This window comes from Electrophorus electricus, chromosome 6, assembly GCF_041902795.1.
Source record: "Electrophorus electricus isolate QZ-2024a chromosome 6, ASM4190279v1, whole genome shotgun sequence".
Classification (NCBI taxonomy): domain Eukaryota; kingdom Metazoa; phylum Chordata; class Actinopteri; order Gymnotiformes; family Gymnotidae; genus Electrophorus; species Electrophorus electricus.
This window is the reverse complement of record NC_137502.1, coordinates 33,578,458-33,602,599: the sequence shown is the minus strand read 5'-3', so window position 1 is coordinate 33,602,599 and position 24,142 is coordinate 33,578,458. Positions and strand designations below refer to the sequence as shown.

Here is a 24,142-nt window from a genome sequence, read left to right as displayed (position 1 = left end):
AATGAGAAAGAAAGCGATCTGGATTGTAGTGTGTGAGATGATGTCCAAGACTTTATGCATAAATCAAAGGAACTCTACTGATGGTGGCAAAATATCCTCCATCTGTGCAAGACAGAATAGAGACGTGATTGGGCTGGATGAATAAATGGAGATATTGGCTTGGTGCTAACACAAAATAAATATCTGAAGGATCTACTTCATGAAGAGGCTGAACAAATTTAACTTTACCCCTAATATCACCAACTACCAAAAACAAGGACTTCAATATAATTTATTAAAAACTGATGAAGTAGAATCTTTATAAACTTGATCTGGTGATAGCCAAGGGCCGCCATTCTCGCAGTCAAACTTGCCCTAGAGCAATGGAGACACTGGTTAGAAGGGGCTGAACACCCCTTCTTGGTATACACAGACCATCGAAACCTAGAGTACCTACGGTCAGCTCGATGACTCAATCCAAGACAAGCTAGGTGGTCTCCCGGTTTAACTTCACTGTGTCTTACAGACCCGGTTCCAAGAATCAAAAGGTAGATGCCTTGTCACAGATCTATGACAAGAGAGAGACCAACCCGAATCCAGAGACCATCCTACCTAATAGCTGCTTCCTAGCTCCCATACGTTGGCTCTTCCAAGACGACCTGGAGAATGCTCTGAAGGATGAACTTAGCCCAGAGGAATGCCCCCCAGAAACACAATACATTTCAGCTTCCCACAGAGGAACATGACTAGAATGGGCTCATACGACATTATGTAACGGACATCTGGGTATCACTCGCACCACGTAACTTTTGGTGGCCATCCCTTCCTCACGATATGCGTGCTTTACATGATGTCTTGTGTAGTCTGTGCCCAGTCACGCACCCATCGCACTATCCCTGCTGGAAAGCTACAGTCCCCGCCACATCGCCCCTGGACCCACATTGCAACAGACTTCATCACAGACTTACCTGCCTCTGAGAGAAACATGGTCATAATGCTGGTAGTGGACAAGCTGTCTAACATGTCGCCTCATTCCTTTTCCTCACTTGCCTATGGACTTGGAAACCGCAGAAGCCATGTTCACTTAAGTATTTTGCATATTTGGTCTACCAGAAGAGATCTGATCATGGATCCAAATTTACATCAAGTCAGGAGGCAGTTTTGTAAACTAGGAATATAACTATGAATCTCTCCTCTGGTCATCATCCCCAGTCGACTGGGTAACTCAAGAGGTCGGAAGGTTCCTCCACCAGTAGTGTACCTCACAAACTGACTGGCACAAATTCCTCACATGGGCGGAATACGCCCGCAACTCGCTCACGCACTCCTCCACTTGGCTCACTCCCTTTGAATGCGTCCACGGTCATCTAAGATGCTCCTATTCTGCCTGTAGTGTTGAGGTATAGTACATTATAAAAGCAAGTGACAGTACATTATTTAAAAAACAAACAAACAAACAAACAAAAAAAAAACAGTTAAATGAGTCATATAATGAGGATTTGACAATTAAATACTGCTGTTTGATATGCCACCTGCATAGAAGTATTACTGAAATGATTCTCTTAACAGTGTGATCATGTTAATTTATCAAAAAAAAGGCAATTGGATTTATTGGTTCCAAATGCACTTTTTTGTCAATTGCACTAGTTTTAAACTGTACAATTTACAAATTGTTCTGTAAAGTTGTTTACATGGTTACTGTATTGTCAGAATATCTCAGCAAAAATCACAGGTTCTAGGTTTTGTTTTGGTTTTTCTTCGTAAAAACAACATTTTTTATTTCTACAGCGTGCGTTTCAGAAGTGGTCAATCAACTATTATTTTTAGCATTTATCATTTACTAAACTATAGTCTTGTTTAGATTGTGTGCATTTTCCTGATGCCTCACGATTAGCGTAGGCATATTCGTTATACATTTGGCTTTCTTTTGGCACAGAGGAGAGCTGGTATTCCCAATGAGAGTTCAAGGCTGCAATGCCTTACCATGAACTACTTGGTAGCTTATTCTGTTACCATCATACATTGTTAACGGGCACAGTCATGCCACTGAATTGGTGTGTTGGCAAAGGACCCATTATCTTGGCCACTGTAGTGGAAACTATGCCAAAATTCACACATTCCATGTAAGAAAGCTCTCAAAACAAATGGGGTGGTTTATATGCACTGACTTGATCAATGTAAGGGCAGGTTTTTTTGTTTTGTTTCCCTCCCCGCTTTTAGTTGTACGACAACAAACAATCTTCCAGAAATGACTGATTTGGGGCAAACATGATTACAGACCACAATCAATGAGGTCTTGCCTGACCTTCCAGAGATGATGAAGGATATTCTAGAAGAGACCTTCCATTCCCTTGGGCTGGCGACATATGATTTTCAGTTCAAGCCTGCAAAGTCCTGGCTGTGTGGGAGCTGAGATAGTAGGCTGCATTCAAGAGAAAGCTAAAATATAAAAGCATTCACATAGTATTCTTACACAGAAAATTATTTATTTTATTTGCAGCCTATGCTCCTGAAACCAGTAGCACTTCTGTTGATGCCTCCCCAGGACCACCTGCATTCTTGCAGTCACTTTCACCTACAAGTTAATTCTCAACCTCGTCCAACAGCTGCCAAAACCCTCATACAGAATGGATGGATACCTTTATGATCCATGGGCTACATTCCCAGACAAATTGATGCGATAATTCGACAGAGGAAAAAAACCTACCTAGACCACGAATGAGAAAGGAAGCGATCTGGATTGTAGTGTGTGAGATGATGTCCAAGACTTTATGCATAAATCAAAGGAACTCTACTGATGGTGGCAAAATATCCTCCATCTGTGCAAGACAGAATAGAGACGTGATTGGGCTGGATGAATAAATGGAGATATTGGCTTGGTGCTAACACAAAATAAATATGTGAAGGATCTACTTCATGAAGAGGCTGAACAAACTTAACCTTACCCCTAATATCACCAACTACCAAAAACAAGGACTTCAATATAATTTATTAAAAACTGATGCAGTAGAATCTTTTTAAACTTGATCTGGTGATAGCCAAGGGCCGCCATTCTCGCAGTCAAACTTGCCCTAGAGCAATGGAGACACTGGTTAGAAGGGGCTGAACACCCCTTCTTGGTATACACAGACCATCGAAACCTAGAGTACCTACGGTCAGCTCGATGACTCAATCCAAGACAAGCTAGGTGGTCTCCCGGTTTAACTTCACTGTGTCTTACAGACCCGGTTCCAAGAATCAAAAGGTAGATGCCTTGTCACAGATCTATGACAAGAGAGAGACCATCCTGCCTAATAGCTGCTTCCTAGCTCCCATACGTTGGCGCTTCCAAGACGACCTGGAGAATGCTCTGAAGGATGACCCTAGCCCAGAGGAATGCCCCCCAGAAAAACAATACATTTCAGCTTCCCACAGAGGAACATTACTAGAATGGGCTCATACGACCTTATGTAACGGACATCTGGGTATCACTCGCACCACGTAAGTTTTGGTGGCCCTCCCTTCCTCACGATATGCGTGCTTTACATGATGTCTTGTGTAGTCTGTGCCCAGTCACGCACCCATCGCACTATCCCTGCTGGAAAGCTACAGTCCCCGCCACATCGCCCCTGGACCCACATTGCAACAGACTTCATCACAGACTTACCTGCCTCTGAGAGAAACATGGTCATAATGCTGGTAGTGGACAAGCTGTCTAACATGTCGCCTCATTCCTTTTCCTCACTTGCCTATGGCCTTGGAAACCGCAGAAGCCATGTTCACTTATGTATTTTGCATATTTGGTCTACCAGAAGAGATCTGATCATGGTTCCAAATTTACATCAAGTCAGGAGGCAGTTTTGTAAACTAGGAATATAACTATGAATCGCTCCTCTGGTCATCATCCCCAGTCGACTGGGTAACTCAAGAGGTCGGCAGGTTCCTCCACCAGTAGTGTACCTCACAAACTGACTGGCACAAATTCCTCACATGGGCGGAATACGCCCGCAACTCGCTCACGCACTCCTCCACTTGGCTCATTCCCTTTGAATGCGTCCACGGTCATCTAAGATGCTCCTAGTCTGCCTGTAGTGTTGAGGAATAGTACATTATAAAAGCAAGTGACAGTACATTATTTAAAAAACAAACAAACAAACAAACAAACAAAACAGTTAAATGAGTCATATAATGAGGATTTGACAATTAAATAATGCTGTTTGATATGCCAACTGCATAGAAATATTACTGAAATGATTCTCTTAACAGTGTGATCATGTTAATTTATCATAAAAAAGGCAATTGGATTTATTGGTTCCAAATGCACTTTTTTGTCAATTGCACTAGTTTTAAACTGTACAATTTATAAATTGTTCTGTAAAGTTGTTTACATGGTTACTGTATTGTCAGAATATCTCAGCAAAAATCACAGGTTCTAGGTTGTGTTTTGTTTTTTCTTCGTAAAAACAACATTTTTTATTTTCTACAGCGTGCGTTTCAGAAGTGGTCAATCAACTATTATTTTTAGCATTTATCATTTACTAAACTATAGTCTTGTTTAGATTGTGTGCATTTTCCTGATGCCTCACGATTAGCGTAGGCATATTCGTTATACATTTGGCTTTCTTTTGGCACAGAGGAGAGCTGGTATTCACAATGAGAGTTCAAGGCTGCAATGCCTTACCATGAACTACTTGGTAGCTTATTCTGTTACCATCATACATTGTTAACGGGCACAGTCATTCCACTGAATTGGTGTGTTGGCAAAGGACCCATTATCTTGGCCACTGTAGTGGAAACTATGCCAAAATTCACACATTCCATGTAAGAAAGCTCTCAAAACAAATGGGGTGGTTTATATGCACTGACTTGATCAATGTAAAGGCAGGTTTTTTTGTTTTGTTTCACCCCCCCCTTTTAGTTGTACTACAACAAACAATCTTCCAGAAATGACTGACTGACTTGGGGCAAACATGATTACACACCACAATCAATGAGGTCTTGCCTGACCTTCCAGAGATGATGAAGGATATTCTAGAATAGACCTTCCATTCCCTTGGGCTGGCGACATATGATTTTCAGTTCAAGCCTGCAAAGTCCTGGCTGCGTGGGAGCTGAGATAGTAGGCTGCATTCAAGAGAAAGCTAAAATATAAAAGCATTCACATTGTATTCTTACACAGAAAATTATTTATTTTATTTGCAGCCTAGGCTCCTGAAACCAGTAGCACTTCTGTTGATGCCTCCCCAGGACCACCTGCATTCTTGCAGTCACTTTCACCTACAAGTTAATTCTCAACCTCGTCCAACAGCTGCCAAAACCCGCATACAGAATGGATGGATACCTTTATGATCCATGGGCTACATTCCCAGACAAATTGATGCGATCATTCGACAGAGGAAAAAAACCTACCTAGACCACGAATGAGAAAGGAAGCGATCTGGATTGTAGTGTGTGAGATGATGTCCAAGACTTTATGCATAAATCAAAGGAACTCTACTGATGGTGGCAAAATATCCTCCATCTGTGCAAGACAGAATAGAGATGTGATTGGGCTGGATGAATAAATGGAGATATTGGCTTGGTGCTAACACAAAATAAATATGTGAAGGATCTACTTCATGAAGAGGCTGAACAAATTTAACCTTACCCCTAATATCACCAACTACCAAAAACAAGGACTTCAATATAATTTATTAAAAACTGATGCAGTAGAATCTTTTTAAACTTGATCTGGTGATAGCCAAGGGCCGCCATTCTCGCAGTCAAACTTGCCCTAGAGCAATGGAGACACTGGTTAGAAGGGGCTGAACACCCCTTCTTGGTATACACAGACCATCAATAACCTAGAGTACCTACGGTCAGCTCGATGACTCAATCCAAGACAAGCTAGGTGGTCTCCCGGTTTAACTTCACTGTGTCTTACAGACCCGGTTCCAAGAATCAAAAGGTAGATGCCTTGTCACAGATCTATGACAAGAGAGAGACCAACCCGAATCCAGAGACCATCCTGCCTAATAGCTGCTTCCAAGCTCCCATACGTTGGCGCTTCCAAGACGACCTGGAGAATGCTCTGAAGGATGACCCTAGCCCAGTGGAATGCCCCCCAGAAAAACAATACATTTCAGCTTCCCACAGAGGAACATTACTAGAATGGGCTCATACGACCTTATGTAACGGACATCTGGGTATCACTCGCACCACGTAAGTTTTGGTGGCCCTCCCTTCCTCACGATATGTGTGCTTTACATGATGTCTTGTGTAGTCTGTGCCCAGTCACGCACCCATTGCACTATCCCTGCTGGAAAGCTACAGTCCCCGCCACATCGCACCTGGACCCACATTGCAACAGACTTCATCACAGACTTACCTGCCTCTGAGAGAAACATGGTCATAATGCTGATAGTGGACAAGCTGTCTAACATGTCGCCTCATTCCTTTTCCTCACTTGCCTATGGCCTTGGAAACCGCAGAAGCCATGTTCGCTTATGTATTTTGCATATTTGCTCTACCAGAAGAGATCTGATCATGGTTCCAAATTTACATCAAGACTGGAGGAAGTTTTGTAAACTAGGAATATAACTATGAATCTCTCCTCTGGTCATCATCCCCAGTCGACTGGGTAACTCAAGAGGTCGGAAGGTTCCTCAACCAGTAGTGTACCTCACAAACTGACTGGCACAAATTCCTCACATGGGCGGAATACGCCCGCAACTCGCTCACCCACTCCTCCACTTGGCTCACTCCCTTTGAATGCGTCCACGGTCATCTAAGATGCTCCTAGTCTGCCTGTAGTGTTGAGGAATAGTACATTATTAAAGCAAGTGACAGTACATTATGTAAAAAACAAACAAACAAACAAAAAACAGTTAAATGAGTCATATAATGAGGATTTGACAATTAAATAATGCTGTTTGAAATGCCACCTGCATAGAAGTATTACTGAAATGATTCTCTTAAGAGTGTGATCATGTTAATTTATCAAAAAAAAACCTCTATTGGATTTATTGGTTCTAAATGTACTTTTTTGTCAATTGCACTAGTTTTAAACTGTACAATTTACAAATTGTTCTGTAAAGTTGTTTACATGGTTACTGTATTGTCAGAATATCTGAGCAAAAATCACAGGTTCTAGGTTTTGTTTTGTTTTTTCTTCATAAAAACAACATTTTTTATTTTCTACAGCGTGCGTTTCAGAAGTGGTCAATCAACTATTATTTTTAGCATTTATCATTTACTAAACTATAGTCTTGTTTAGATTGTGTGCATTTTCCTGATGCCTCACAATTAGCGTAGGCATATTCGTTATACATTTGGCTTTCTTTTGGCACAGAGGAGAGCTGGTATTCACAATGAGAGTTCAAGGCTGCAATGCCTTACCATGAACTACTTGGTAGCTTATTCTGTTACCATCATACATTGTTAACGGGCACAGTCATTCCACTGAATTGGTGTGTTGGCAAAGGACCCATTATCTTGGCCACTGTAGTGGAAACTATGCCAAAATTCACACATTCCATGTAAGAAAGCTCTCAAAACAAATGGGGTGGTTTATATGCACTGACTTGATCAATGTAAGGGCAGGTTTTTTTGTTTTGTTTTCCCCCCCCTTTTAGTTGTACTACAACAAACAATCTTCCAGAAATGACTGACTGACTTGGGGCAAACATGATTACACACCACAATCAATGAGGTCTTGCCTGACCTTCCAGAGATGATGAAGGGTATTCTAGAAGAGACCTTCCATTCCCTTGGGCTGGTGACATATGATTTTCAGTTCAAGCCGGCAAAGTCCTGGCTGCGTGGGAGCTGAGATAGTAGGCTGCATTCAAGAGAAAGCTAAAATATAAAAGCATTCACATTGTATTCTTACACAGAAAATTATTTATTTTATTTGCAGCCTAGGCTCCTGAAACCAGTAGCACTTCTGTTGATGCCTCCCCAGGACCACCTGCATTCTTGCAGTCACTTTCACCTACAAGTTAATTCTCAACCTCGTCCAACAGCTGCCAAAACCCTCATACAGAATGGATGGATACCTTTATGATCCATGGGCTACATTCCCAGACAAATTGATGCGATCATTCGACAGAGGAAAAAAACCTACCTAGACCACGAATGAGAAAGGAAGCGATCTGGATTGTAGTGTGTGAGATGATGTCCAAGACTTTATGCATAAATCAAAGGAACTCTACTGATGGTGGCAAAATATCCTCCATCTGTGCAAGACAGAATAGAGACGTGATTGGGCTGGATGAATAAATGGAGATATTGGCTTGGTGCTAACACAAAATAAATATGTGAAGGATCTAATTCACGAAGAGGCTGAACAAATTTAACCTTACCCCTAATATCACCAACTACCAAAAACAAGGACTTCAATATAATTTATTAAAAACTGAGGCAGTAGAATCTTTTTAAACTTGATCTGGTGATAGCCAAGGGCCGCCATTCTCGCACTCAACCTTGCTCTAGAGCAATGGAGACACTGGTTAGAAGGGGCTGAACACCCCTTCTTGGTATACACAGACCATCGAAACCTAGAGTACCTACGGTCAGCTCGATGACTCAATCCAAGACAAGCTAGGTGGTCTCCCGGTTTAACTTCACTGTGTCTTACAGACCCGGTTCCAAGAATCAAAAGGTAGATGCCTTGTCACAGATCTATGACAAGAGAGAGACCAACCCGAATCCAGAGACCATCCTGCCTAATAGCTGCTTCCAAGCTCCCATACGTTGGCGCTTCCAAGACGACCTGGAGAATGCTCTGAAGGATGACCCTAGCCCAGTGGAATGCCCCCCAGAAAAACAATACATTTCAGCTTCCCACAGAGGAACATTACTAGAATGGGCTCATACGACCTTATGTAACGGACATCTGGGTATCACTCGCACCACGTAAGTTTTGGTGGCCTTCCCTTCCTCACGATATGCATGCTTTACATGATGTCTTGTGTAGTCTGTGCCCAGTCACGCACCCATCGCACTATCCCTGCTGGAAAGCTACAGTCCCCGCCACATCGCCCCTGGACCCACATTGCAACAGACTTCATCACAGACTTACCTGCCTCTGAGAGAAACATGGTCATAATGCTGGTAGTTGACAAGCTGTCTAACATGTCGCCTCATTCCTTTTCCTCACTTGCCTATTGCCTTGGAAACCGCAGAAGCCATGTTCGCTTATGTATTTTGCATATTTGGTCTACCAGAAGAGATCTGATCATGGTTCCAAATTTACATCAAGTCTGGAGGCAGTTTTGTAAACTAGGAATATAACCATGATTCTCTCCTCTGGTCATCATCCCCAGTCGACTGGGTAACTCAAGAGGTCGGAAGGTTCCTCCCCCAGTAGTGTACCTCACAAACTGACTGGCACAAATTCATCACATGGGCGGAATACGCCCGCAACTCGCTCACGCACTCCTCCACTTGGCTCACTCCATTTGAATGTGTCCACGGTCATCTAAGATGCTCCTATTCTGCCAATAGTGTTGAGGAATAGTACATTATAAAAGCAAGTGACAGTACATTATTTAAAAAACAAACAAACAAAAAAAAACAGTTAAATGAGTCATATAATGAGGATTTGACAATTAAATAATGCTGTTTGATATGCCAACTGCATAGAAATATTACTGAAATGATTCTCTTAACAGTGTGATCATGTTAATTTATCATAAAAAAGGCAATTGGATTTATTGGTTCCAAATGCACTTTTTTGTCAATTGCACTAGTTTTAAACTGTACAATTTATAAATTGTTCTGTAAAGTTGTTTACATGGTTACTGTATTGTCAGAATATCTCAGCAATAATCACAGGTTCTAGGTTGTGTTTTGTTTTTTCTTCATAAAAACAACATTTTTTATTTTCTACAGCGTGCGTTTCAGAAGTGGTCAATCAACTATTATTTTTAGCATTTATCATTTACTAAACTATAGTCTTGTTTAGATTGTGTGCATTTTCCTGATGCCTCACGATTAGCGTAGGTATATTCGTTATACATTGTTGTATATTGCGCAAATAAAATCTTCATTTAACAGGGAAATGTTTCATAGCCTAGAATCACAAAAGCTCTCATTCCAGCCCTAATATGGCGCTCAGGAATAACATTAATGCAGCCGCAGTTTTGAATTGTCGGTTGAACTGTTGCTTCGTTTATCTTAAAGCAACGTTTTTTTTTCACTGACGGCATGTTAGTAAAGTGTTCAGCAACACTTTAACTGATAACACATGTTAAACAACTATGTTGAACAAAACTGCCATGAAATCGTTACATCAGCGCCTCGCTTCATAAACAAGTGGTCATTTCAAAGTGACAACCGTGTGCTAAGGCATCGCGTTTTATCGCTCCTTCAATCTGGCGTTCATTTCCCAGAGGGGAGGAGCACTACGACATAAGGAAAGCAATCGAGGACGAACAATTCATAAAGGTATTATGTCTACACATTGTCCCCCGTTAGAATTCGTCACATCGAACAAGCTCGTAACAGCAGATTCGCTGTTTGGCGCACACAATAACTGAACACTATTGTTAAATTAACATTATTGTTAATGAAGGCCAGGTGAGATGGGCACCTCGTCTCGGATTGTGTTCAGCTATTTAAAGCCCGGTTCGATTCAAGGAAATAGCTAGTCTTCCTTATTATCAGTCTCTCTAAACTTTTGTTTGGCTCTAATGGATGCATCAAGAGTCTCTGTGTTTGTGCTCCTGATTGCTGTCCTTAGTCTTGGTAAGTGTATTTTGGTGTTTCCTTTTTTCTTATGTGTTTCAGTGGATGACTTCTCCTGATAATCAACTTGACCACCCATCTCATGTTGTAGTATTAAGTTCTCCAGCAGAGCGACAGCAGCGAGGTGAAACTGGCTTGTTGCTATCACGAGTGATCAGAGACCACGAAGGTTTGAGTGCTCTTGACATTACGGTGTCTTTTTGGGATTTAACTACCAGGGCTCGGATGACCACTGTAGTCGTATCTGCAACTTATTTTGGCTAGGGTTAATGTCTACATCTTGCAGCTACCTGTGTCGTGTCTGTTTAGATGCTCATGGTGACCTGCCCCAGCTCAGACTACAGCTCCAGGATGAGGAAGGTGGCAATTCAGCTTTTGAACGTTCTGTAGTGGTGAAGGGAGGAACTAAGGGTGTTTGAAGGTAAAGTGTAAGCACTGGAGTGCTCCAGTCTGTTTTGGAGAACCTGTGTAGTAGCAAACCACTCACTCATGTGGGTGTAATCCTCCAGGATTTGAAATGGTTCATCAAGGAATGTTCTGCTTTCAGGTGGTGTGAGTCTAAGGGATGGCGTTCTCTGCAGCTATTGCCCTGTGCTGTGAACTTGCAGCAGGCCACCAGTACATGCCATCTGAATTGTCATGTGGGTCTGCATGGTCACAGGCTCTGGCAATTGAGTCTACCCTGCAAATGGTTTCTGAATAAATGTTCTCAAACTACTGGTCAACTTGCTTTCTTTTCCCAAAGACAAGTTTGCCTGGAGTGGTCTGGATCTTTTAAAAGCAGTATTTAAATTCCTGATTACATGAAGCCTACATTCCTGCCAATCTTGACTTAAATGGACCAAAAGACAGGTGAATTTACTGTTAATTCAGCTTGAATGAGTGGGGTGGATGTGTAATATGTCTGTATTTTGGAATGGAAGTACAGAAAGCTGGCTTTCTTTTGGCACAGAGGAGAGCTGGTATTCATAATGAGAGTTCAAGGCTGCAATGCCTTACCATGAACTACTTGGTAGCTTATTCTGTTACCATCATACATTGTTAACGGGCACGGTCATTCCACTGAATTGGTGTTGGCAAAGGACCCATTATCTTGGCCACTGTAGTGGAAACTATGCCAAAATTCACACATTCCATGTAAGAAAGCTCTCAAAACAAATGGGGTGGTTTATATGCACTGACTTGATCAATGTAAGGGCAGGTTTTTTTGTTTTGTTTCTCCCCCCCCCCCCCCCCCCTTTTAGTTGTACTACAACAAACAATCTTCCAGAAATGACTGACTGACTTGGGGCAAACATGATTACACACCACAATCAATGAGGTCTTGCTTGACCTTCCAGAGATGATGAAGGATATTCTAGAAGAGACCTTCCATTCCCTTGGGCTGGCGCCATATGATTTTCAGTTCAAGCCTGCAAAGTCCTGGTTGCGTGGGAGCTCAGATAGTAGGCTGCATTCAAGAGAAAGCTAAAATATAAAAGCATTCACATTGTATACTTACAGAAAAAATTATTTATTTTATTTGCAGCCTAGGCTACTGAAACCAGTAGCACTTGTGTTGATGCCTCCCCAGCACCACCTGCATTCTTGCAGTCACTTTCACCTACAAGTTAATTCTCAACCTCGTCCAACAGCTGCCAAAACCCGCATACAGAATGGATGGATACCTTTATGATCCATGGGCTACATTCCCAGACAAATTGATGCGATCATTCGACAGAGGAAAAAAACCTACCTAGACCACGAATGAGAAAGGAAGCGATCTGGATTGTAGTGTGTGAGATGATGTCCAAGACTTTATGCATAAATCAAAGGAACTCTACTGATGGTGGCAAAATATCCTCCATCTGTGCAAGACAGAATAGAGACTTGATTGGGCTGGATGAATAAATGGAGATATTGGCTTGGTGCTAACACAAAATAAATATGTGAAGGATCTACTTCATGAAGAGGCTGAACAAATTTAACCTTACCCCTAATATCACCAATTACCAAAAACAAGGACTTCAATATAATTTATTAAAAACTGATGCAGTAGAATCTTTTTAAACTTGATCTGGTGATAGCCAAGGGCTGCCATTCTCGCAGTCAAACTTGCCCTAGAGCAATGGAGACACTGGTTAGAAGGGGCTGAACACCCCTTCTTGGTATACACAGACCATCGAAACCTAGAGTACCTACGGTCAGCTCGATGACTCAATCCAAGACAAGCTAGGTGGTCTCCCGGTTTAACTTCACTGTGTCTTACAGACCCGGTTCCAAGAATCAAAAGGTAGATGCCTTGTCACAGATCTATGACAAGAGAGAGACCATCCTGCCTAATAGCTGCTTCCTAGCTCCCATACGTTGGCGCTTCCAAGACGACCTGGAGAATGCTCTGAAGGATGACCCTAGCCCAGAGGAATGCCCCCCAGAAAAACAATACATTTCAGCTTCCCACAGAGGAACATTACTAGAATGGGCTCATACGACCTTATGTAACGGACATCTGGGTATCACTCGCACCACGTAAGTTTTGGTGGCCCTCCCTTCCTCACGATATGCGTGCTTTACATGATGTCTTGTGTAGTCTGTGCCCAGTCACGCACCCATCACACTATCCCTGCTGGAAAGCTACAGTCCCCGCCACATCGCCCCTGGACCCACATTGCAACAGACTTCATCACAGACTTACCTGCCTCTGAGAGAAACATGGTCATAATGCTGGTAGTGGACAAGCTGTCTAACATGTCGCCTCATTCCTTTTCCTCACTTGCCTATGGCCTTGGAAACCGCAGAAGCCATGTTCACTTATGTATTTTGCATATTTGGTCTACCAGAAGAGATCTGATCATGGTTCCAAATTTACATCAAGTCAGGAGGCAGTTTTGTAAACTAGGAATATAACTATGAATCGCTCCTCTGGTCATCATCCCCAGTCGACTGGGTAACTCAAGAGGTCGGCAGGTTCCTCCACCAGTAGTGTACCTCACAAACTGACTGGCACAAATTCCTCACATGGGCGGAATACGCCCGCAACTCGCTCACGCACTCCTCCACTTGGCTCACTCCCTTTGAATGCGTCCACGGTCATCTAAGATGCTCCTAGTCTGCCTGTAGTGTTGAGGAATAGTACATTATAAAAGCAAGTGACAGTACATTATTTAAAAAACAAACAAACAAACAAACAAACAAAACAGTTAAATGAGTCATATAATGAGGATTTGACAATTAAATAATGCTGTTTGATATGCCAACTGCATAGAAATATTACTGAAATGATTCTCTTAACAGTGTGATCATGTTAATTTATCATAAAAAAGGCAATTGGATTTATTGGTTCCAAATGCACTTTTTTGTCAATTGCACTAGTTTTAAACTGTACAATTTATAAATTGTTCTGTAAAGTTGTTTACATGGTTACTGTATTGTCAGAATATCTCAGCAAAAATCACAGGTTCTAGGTTGTGTTTTGTTTTTTCTTCGTAAAAACAACATTTTTTATTTTCTACAGCGTGCGTTTCAGAAGTGGTCAATCAACTATTATTTTTAGCATTTATCATTTACTAAACTATAGTCTTGTTTAGATTGTGTGCATTTTCCTGATGCCTCACGATTAGCGTAGGCATATTCTTTATACATTTGGCTTTCTTTTGGCACAGAGGAGAGCTGGTATTCACAATGAGAGTTCAAGGCTGCAATGCCTTACCATGAACTACTTGGTAGCTTATTCTGTTACCATCATACATTGTTAACGGGCACAGTCATTCCACTGAATTGGTGTGTTGGCAAAGGACCCATTATCTTGGCCACTGTAGTGGAAACTATGCCAAAATTCACACATTCCATGTAAGAAAGCTCTCAAAACAAATGGGGTGGTTTATATGCACTGACTTGATCAATGTAAAGGCAGGTTTTTTTGTTTTGTTTCACCCCCCCCTTTTAGTTGTACTACAACAAACAATCTTCCAGAAATGACTGACTGACTTGGGGCAAACATGATTACACACCACAATCAATGAGGTCTTGCCTGACCTTCCAGAGATGATGAAGGATATTCTAGAAGAGACCTTCCATTCCCTTGGGCTGGCGACATATGATTTTCAGTTCAAGCCTGCAAAGTCCTGGCTGCGTGGGAGCTGAGATAGTAGGCTGCGTTCAAGAGAAAGCTAAAATATAAAAGCATTCACATTGTATTCTTACACAGAAAATTATTTATTTTATTTGCAGCCTAGGCTCCTGAAACCAGTAGCACTTCTGTTGATGCCTCCCCAGGACCACCTGCATTCTTGCAGTCACTTTCACCTACAAGTTAATTCTCAACCTCGTCCAACAGCTGCCAAAACCCGCATACAGAATGGATGGATACCTTTATGATCCATGGGCTACATTCCCAGACAAATTGATGTGATTATTCGACAGAGGAAAAAAACCTACCTAGACCACGAATGAGAAAGGAAGCGATCTGGATTGTAGTGTGTGAGATGATGTCCAAGACTTTATGCATAAATCAAAGGAACTCTACTGATGGTGGCAAAATATCCTCCATCTGTGCAAGACAGAATAGAGATGTGATTGGGCTGGATGAATAAATGGAGATATTGGCTTGGTGCTAACACAAAATAAATATGTGAAGGATCTACTTCATGAAGAGGCTGAACAAATTTAACCTTACCCCTAATATCACCAACTACCAAAAACAAGGACTTCAATATAATTTATTAAAAACTGATGCAGTAGAATCTTTTTAAACTTGATCTGGTGATAGCCAAGGGCCGCCATTCTCGCAGTCAAACTTGCCCTAGACCAATGGAGACACTGGTTAGAAGGGGCTGAACACCCCTTCTTGGTATACACAGACCATCAATAACCTAGAGTACCTACGGTCAGCTCGATGACTCAATCCAAGACAAGCTAGGTGGTCTCCCGGTTTAACTTCACTGTGTCTTACAGACCCGGTTCCAAGAATCAAAAGGTAGATGCCTTGTCACAGATCTATGACAAGAGAGAGACCAACCCGAATCCAGAGACCATCCTGCCTAATAGCTGCTTCCAAGCTCCCATACGTTGGCGCTTCCAAGACGACCTGGAGAATGCTCTGAAGGATGACCCTAGCCCAGTGGAATGCCCCCCAGAAAAACAATACATTTCAGCTTCCCACAGAGGAACATTACTAGAATGGGCTCATACGACCTTATGTAACGGACATCTGGGTATCACTCGCACCACGTAAGTTTTGGTGGCCCTCCCTTCCTCACGATATGTGTGCTTTACATGATGTCTTGTGTAGTCTGTGCCCAGTCACGCACCCATCGCACTATCCCTGCTGGAAAGCTACAGTCCCCGCCACATCGCCCCTGGACCCACATTGCAACAGATTTCATCACAGACTTACCTGCCTCTGAGAGAAACATGGTCATAATGCTGGTAGTGGACAAGCTGTCTAACATGTCGCCTCATTCATTTTCCTCACTTGCCTATGGCCTTGGAAACCGCAGAAGCCATGTTCACTTATGTATTTTGCATATTTGGTCTACCAGAAGAGATCTGATCATGGTTCCAAATTTACATCAAGACTGGAGGAAGTTTTGTAAACTAGGAATATAACTATGAATCTCTCCTCTGGTCATCATCCCCAGTCGACTGGGTAACTCAAGAGGTCGGAAGGTTCCTCAACCTGTAGTGTACCTCACAAACTGACTGGCACAAATTCCTCACATGGGCGGAATACGCCCGCAAATCGCTCACGCACTCCTCCACTTGGCTCACTCCCTTTGAATGCGTCCACGGTCATCTAAGATGCTCCTAGTCTGCCTGTAGTGTTGAGGAATAGTACATTATTAAAGCAAGTGACAGTACATTATGTAAAAAACAAACAAACAAACAAAAAACAGTTAAATGAGTCATATAATGAGGATTTGACAATTAAATAATGATGTTTGAAATGCCACCTGCATAGAAGTATTACTGAAATGATTCTCTTAAGAGTGTGATCATGTTAATTTATCAAAAAAAAAAACTCTATTGGATTTATTGGTTCTAAATGTACTTTTTTGTCAATTGCAATAGTTTTAAACTGTACAATTTACAAATTGTTCTGTAAAGTTGTTTACATGGTTACTGTATTGTCAGAATATCTCAGCAAAAATCACAGGTTCTAGGTTGTGTTTTGTTTTTTCTTCGTAAAAACAACATTTTTTATTTTCTACAGCGTGCGTTTCAGAAGTGGTCAATCAACTATTATTTTTTGCATTTATCATTTACTAAACTATAGTCTTGTTTAGATTGTGTGCATTTTCCTGATGCCTCACGATTAGCGTAGGCATATTCCTTATACATTTGGCTTTCTTTTGGCACAGAGGAGAGCTGGTATTCCCAATGAGAGTTCAAGGCTGCAATGCCTTACCATGAACTACTTGGTAGCTTATTCTGTTACCATCATACATTGTTAACGGGCACAGTCATTCCACTGAATTGGTGTGTTGGCAAAGGACCCATTATCTTGGCCACTGTAGTGGAAACTATGCCAAAATTCACACATTCCATGTAAGAAACCTCTCAAAACAAATGGGGTGGCTTAAATGCACTGACTTGATCAATGTAAGGGCAGGTTTTTTTGTTTTGTTTCCCTCCCCCCTTTTAGTTGTACTACAACAAACAATCTTCCAGAAATGACTGACTGACTTGGGGCAAACATGATTACACACCACAATCAATGAGGTCTTGCCTGACCTTCCAGAGATGATGAAGGATATTCTAGAAGAGACCTTCCATTCCCTTGGGCTGGTGACATATGATTTTCAGTTCAAGCCTGCAAAGTCCTGGCTGCGTGGGAGCTGAGATAGTAAACTGCATTCAAGAGAAAGCTAAAATATAAAAGCATTCACATTGTATTCTTACACAGAAAATTATTTATTTTATTTGCAGCCTAGGCTCCTGAAACCAGTAGCACTTCTGTTGATGCCTCCCCAGGACCACCTGCATTCTTGCAGTCACTTTCACCTACAAGTTAATTCTCAACCTCGTCCAACAGCTGCTAAAACCCTCATACAGAAAGGATGGATAGCTTTATGATCCATGGGCTACATTCCCAGACAAATTGATGCGATCATTCGACAGAGGAAAAAAACCTACCTAGACCACGAATGAGAAAGAAAGCGATCTGGATTGTAATGTGTGAGATGATGTCCAAGACTTTATGCATAAATCAAAGGAACTCTACTGATGGTGGCAAAATATCCTCCATCTGTGCAAGACAGAATAGAGACGTGATTGGGCTGGATGAATAAATGGAGATATTGGCTTGGTGCTAACACAAAATAAATATCTGAAGGATCTACTTCATGAAGAGGCTGAACAAATTTAACCTTACCCCTAATATCACCAACTACCAAAAACAAGGACTTCAATATAATTTATTAAAAACTGATGCAGTAGAATCTTTTTAAACTTGATCTGGTGATAGCCAAGGGCCGCCATTCTCGCAGTCAAACTTGCCCTAGAGCAATGGAGACACTGTATAGAAGGGGCTGAACACCCCTTCTTGGTATACACAGACCATCGATACCTAGAGTACCTACGGTCAGCTCGATGACTCAATCCAAGACAAGCTAGGTGGTCTCACGGTTTAAATTCACTGTGTCTTACAGACCCGGTTCCAAGAATCAAAAGGTAGATGCCTTGTCACAGATCTATGACAAGAGAGAGACCATCCTGCCTAATAGCTGCTTCCTAGCTCCCATACGTTGGCGCTTCCAAGACGACCTGGAGAATGCTCTGAAGGATGACCCTAGCCCAGAGGAATGCCCCCCAGAAAAACAATACATTTCAGCTTCCCACAGAGGAACATGACTAGAATGGGCTCATACGACCTTATGTAACGGACATCTGGGTATCACTCGCACCACGTAAGTTTTGGTGGCCCTCCCTTCCTCACGATATGCGTGCTTTACATGATGTCTTGTGTAGTCTGTGCCCAGTCACGCACCCATCGCACTATCCCTGCTGGAAAGCTACAGTCCCCGCCACATCGCCCCTGGACCCACATTGCAACAGACTTCATCACAGACTTACCTGCCTCTGAGAGAAACATGGTCATAATGCTGGTAGTGGACAAGCTGTCTAACATGTCACCTCATTCCTTTTCCTCACTTGCCTATGGCCTTGGAAACCGCAGAAGCCATGTTCACTTATGTATTTTGCATATTTGGTCTACCAGAAGAGATCTGATCATGGTTCCAAATTTACATCAAGTCAGGAGGCAGTTTTGTAAACTAGGAATCTAACTATGAATCGCTCCTCTGGTCATCATCCCCAGTCGACTGGGTAACTCAAGAGGTCGGAAGGTTCCTCCACCAGTACTGTACCTCACAAACTGACTGGCACAAATTCCTCACATGGGCGGAATACGCCCGCAACTCGCTCACGCACTCCTCCACTTGGCTCACTCCCTTTGAATGCGTCCACGGTCATCTAAGATGCTCCTAGTCTGCCTGTAGTGTTGAGGAATAGTACACTATAAAAGCAAGTGACAGTACATTATGTAAAAAACAAACAAACAAAAAAAACCAGTTAAATGAGTCATATAATGAGGATTTGACAATTAAATACTGCTGTTTGATATGCCACCTGCATAGAAGTATTACTGAAATGATTCTCTTAACAGTGTGATCATGTTAATTTATCAAAAAAAAAAAACGCTGTTGGATTTATTGGTTCTAAATGTACTTTTTTGTCAATTGCACTAGTTTTAAACTGTACAATTTATAAATTGTTCTGTAAAGTTGTTTACATGGTTACTGTATTGTCAGAATATCTCAGCAAAAATCACAGGTTCTAGGTTTTGTTTTGTTTTTTCTTCGTAAAAACAACATTTTTTATTTTCTACAGCGTGCGTTTCAGAAGTGGTCAATCAACTATTATTTTTAGCATTCATCATTTACTAAACTATAGTCTTGTTTAGATTGTGTGCATTTTCCTGATGCCTCACGATTAGCGTAGGCATATTCGTTATACATTTGGCTTTCTTTTGGCACAGAGGAGAGCTGGTATTCCCAATGAGAGTTCAAGGCTGCAATGCCTTACCATGAACTACTTGGTAGCTTATTCTGTTACCATCATACATTGTTAACGGGCACAGTCATTCCACTGAATTGGTGTGTTGGCAAAGGACCCATTATCTTGGCCACTGTAGTGGAAACTATGCCAAAATTCACACATTCCATATAAGAAACCTCTCAAAACAAATGGGGTGGCTTAAATGCACTGACTTGATCAATGTAAGGGCAGGTTTTTTTGTTTTGTTTCCCTCCCCCCTTTTAGTTGTACTACATCAAACAATCTTCCAGAAATGACTGACTGACTTGGGGCAAACATGATTACACACCACAATCAATGAGGTCTTGCCTGACCTTCCAGAGATGATGAAGGATATTCTAGAAGAGACCTTCCATTCCCTTGGGCTGGTGACATATGATTTTCAGTTCAAGGCTATAAAGTCCTGGTTGCGTGGGAGCTGAGATAGTAGGCGGCATTCAAGAGAAAGCTAAAATATAAAAGCATTCACATTGTATACTTACACAGAAAATTATTTATTTTATTTGCAGCCTAGGCTCCTGAAACCAGTAGCACTTGTGTTGATGCCTCCCCAGGACCACCTGCATTCTTGCAGTCACTTTCACCTACAAGTTAATTCTCAACCTCGTCCAACAGCTGCCAAAACCCTCATAAAGAATGGATGGATACCTTTATGATCCATGGGCTACATTCCCAGACAAATTGATGCGATCATTCGACAGAGGAAAAAAACCTACCTAGACCACGAATGAGAAAGGAAGCGATCTGGATTGTAGTGTGTGAGATGATGTCCAAGACTTTATGCATAAATCAAAGGAACTCTACTGATGGTGGCAAAATATCCTCCATCTGTGCAAGACAGAATAGAGACTTGATTGGGCTGGATGAATAAATGGAGATATTGGCTTGGTGCTAACACAAAATAAATATGTGAAGGATCTACTTCATGAAGAGGCTGAACAAATTTAACCTTACCCCTAATATCACCAACTACCAAAAACAAGGACTTCAATATAATTTATTAAAAACTGATGCAGTAGAATCTTTTTAAACTTGATCTGGTGATAGCCAAGGGCTGCCATTCTCGCAGTCAAACTTGCCCTAGAGCAATGGAGACACTGGTTAGAAGGGGCTGAACACCCCTTCTTGGTATACACAGACCATCGAAACCTAGAGTACCTACGGTCAGCTCGATGACTCAATCCAAGACAAGCTAGGTGGTCTCCCGGTTTAACTTCACTGTGTCTTACAGACCCGGTTCCAAGAATCAAAAGGTAGATGCCTTGTCACAGATCTATGACAAGAGAGAGACCAACCCGAATCCAGAGACCATCCTGCCTAATAGCTGCTTCCTAGCTCCCATACGTTGGCGCTTCCAAGACGACCTGGAGAATGCTCTGAAGGATGAACTTAGCCCAGAGGAATGCCCCCCAGAAACACAATGCATTTCAGCTTCCCACAGAGGAACATGACTAGAATGGGCTCATACGACATTATGTAACGGACATCTGGGTATCACTCGCACCACGTAACTTTTGGTGGCCATCCCTTCCTCACGATATGCGTGCTTTACATGATGTCTTGTGTAGTCTGTGCCCAGTCACGCACCCAGCGCACTATCCCTGCTGGAAAGCTACAGTCCCCGCCACATCGCCCCTGGACCCACATTGCAACAGACTTCATCACAGACTTACCTGCCTCTGAGAGAAACATGGTCATAATGCTGGTAGTGGACAAGCTGTCTAACATGTCGCCTCATTCCTTTTCCTCACTTGCCTATGGACTTGGAAACCGCAGAAGCCATGTTCACTTAAGTATTTTGCATATTTGGTCTACCAGAAGAGATCTGATCATGGATCCAAATTTACATCAAGTCAGGAGGCAGTTTTGTAAACTAGGAATATAACTTGAATCTCTCCTCTGGTCATCATCCCCAGTCGACTGGGTAACTCAAGAGGTCGGAAGGTTCCTCCACCAGTAGTGTACCTCACAAACTGACTGGCACAAATTCCTCACATGGGCGGAATACGCCCGCAACTCGCTCACGCAATCCTCCACTTGGCTCACTCCCTTTGAATGCGTCCACGGTCATCTAAGATGCTCCTATTCTGCCTGTAGTGTTGAGGTATAGTATATTATAAAAGCAAGTGACAGTACATTATTTAAAAAACAAACAAACAAACAAACAAAAAAAACAGTTAAATGAGTCATATAATGAGGATTTGACAATTAAATAATGCTGTTTGATATGCTACCTGCATAGAAATATTACTGAAATGATTCTCTTAACAGTGTGATCATGTTAATTTATCATAAAAAAGGCAATTGGATTTATTGGTTCCAAATGCACTTTTTTGTCAATTGCACTAGTTTTAAACTGTACAATTTATAAATTGTTCTGTAAAGTTGTTTACATGGTTACTGTATTGTCAGAATATCTGAGCAAAAATCACAGGTTCTAGGTTGTGTTTTGTTTTTTCTTCGTAAAAACAACATTTTTTATTTTCTACAGCGTGCGTTTCAGAAGTGGTCAATCAACTATTATTTTTAGCATTTATCATTTACTAAACTATAGTCTTGTTTAGATTGTGTGCATTTTCCTGATGCCTCATGATTAGCGTAGGCATATTCGTTATACATTTGGCTTTCTTTTGGCACAGAGGAGAGCTGGTATTCACAATGAGAGTTCAAGGCTGCAATGCCTTACCATGAACTACTTGGTAGCTTATTCTGTTACCATCATACATTGTTAACGGGCACAGTCATTCCACTGAATTGGTGTGTTGGCAAAGGACCCATTATCTTGGCCACTGTAGTGGAAACTATGCCAAAATTCACACATTCCATGTAAGAAAGCTCTCAAAACAAATGGGGTGGTTTATATGCACTGACTTGATCAATGTAAGGGCAGGTTTTTTTGTTTTGTTTACCTCCCCCCCTTTTAGTTGTACTACAACAAACAATCTTCCAGAAATGACTGACTGACTTGGGGCAAACATGATTACACACCACAATCAATGAGGTATTGCCTGACCTTCCAGAGCTGATGAAGGATATTCTAGAAGAGACCTTCCATTCCCTTGGGCTGGCGACATATGATTTTCAGTTCAAGCCTGCAAAGTCCTGGCTGCGTGGGAGCTGAGATAGTAGGCTGCGTTCAAGAGAAAGCTAAAATATAAAAGCATTCACATTGTATTCTTACACAGAAAATTATTTATTTTATTTGCAGCCTAGGCTCCTGAAACCAGTAGCACTTCTGTTGATGCCTCCCCAGGACCACCTGCATTCTTGCAGTCACTTTCACCTACAAGTTAATTCTCAACCTCGTCCAACAGCTGCCAAAACCCTCATACAGAATGGATGGATACCTTTATGATCCATGGGCTACATTCCCAGACAAATTGATGCGATCATTCGACAGAGGAAAAAAACCTACCTAGACCACGAATGAGAAAGGAAGCGATCTGGATTGTAGTGTGTGAGATGATGTCCAAGACTTTATGCATAAATCAAAGGAACTCTACTGATGGTGGCAAAATATCCTCCATCTGTGCAAGACAGAATAGAGACGTGATTGGGCTGGATGAATAAATGGAGATATTAGCTTGGTGCTACCACAAAATAAATATGTGAAGGATCTACTTCATGAAGAGGCTGAACAAATTTAACCTTACCCCTAATATCACCAACTACCAAAAACAAGGACTTCAATATAATTTATTAAAAACTGATGCAGTAGAATCTTTTTATACTTGATCTGGTGATAGCCAAGGGCCACCATTCTCGCAGTCAAACTTGCCCTAGAGGAATGGAGACACTGGTCAGAAGGGGTTGAACACCCCTTCTTGGTATACACAGACCATCGAAACCTAGAGTACCTACGGTCAGCTCGATGACTCAATCCAAAGCAAACTAGGTGGACTCCCGGTTAAACTTCACTGTGTCTTACAGACCCAGTTCCAAGAATCAAAAGGTAGATGCCTTGTCACAGATCTATGACAAGAGAGAGACCATCCTGCCTAATAGCTGCTTCCTAGCTCCCATACGTTGGCGCTTCCAAGACGACCTGGAGAATGCTCTGAAGGATGACCCTAGCCCAGAGGAATGCCCCCCAGAAAAACAATACATTTCAGCTTCCCACAGAGGAACATGACTAGAATGGGCTCATACGACCTTATGTAACGGACATCTGGGTATCACTCGCACCACGTAAGTTTTGGTGGCCCTCCCTTCCTCACGATATGCGTGCTTTACATGATGTCTTGTGTAGTCTGTGCCCAGTCATGCACCCATCGCACTATCCCTGCTGGAAAGCTACAGTCCCCGCCACATCGCCCCTGGACCCACATTGCAACAGACTTCATCACAGACTTACCTGCCTCTGAGAGAAACATGGTCATAA

At 42.0% G+C, this 24,142-nt stretch overlaps 1 long non-coding RNA gene across 1 annotated transcript; it reads left to right on the top strand.

The window, feature by feature from the left end:
* Nucleotides 1-10,589: 10,589 nt before the first annotated feature.
* On the top strand, nt 10,590-11,381 carry LOC118241180 (uncharacterized). The gene is made up of 4 exons (XR_004775887.2): nt 10,590-10,686; nt 10,778-10,855; nt 10,996-11,107; nt 11,234-11,381. It is a non-coding gene; the product is annotated as an uncharacterized LOC118241180 (long non-coding RNA).
* The last annotated feature ends 12,761 nt before the right edge of the window (nt 11,382-24,142 follow it).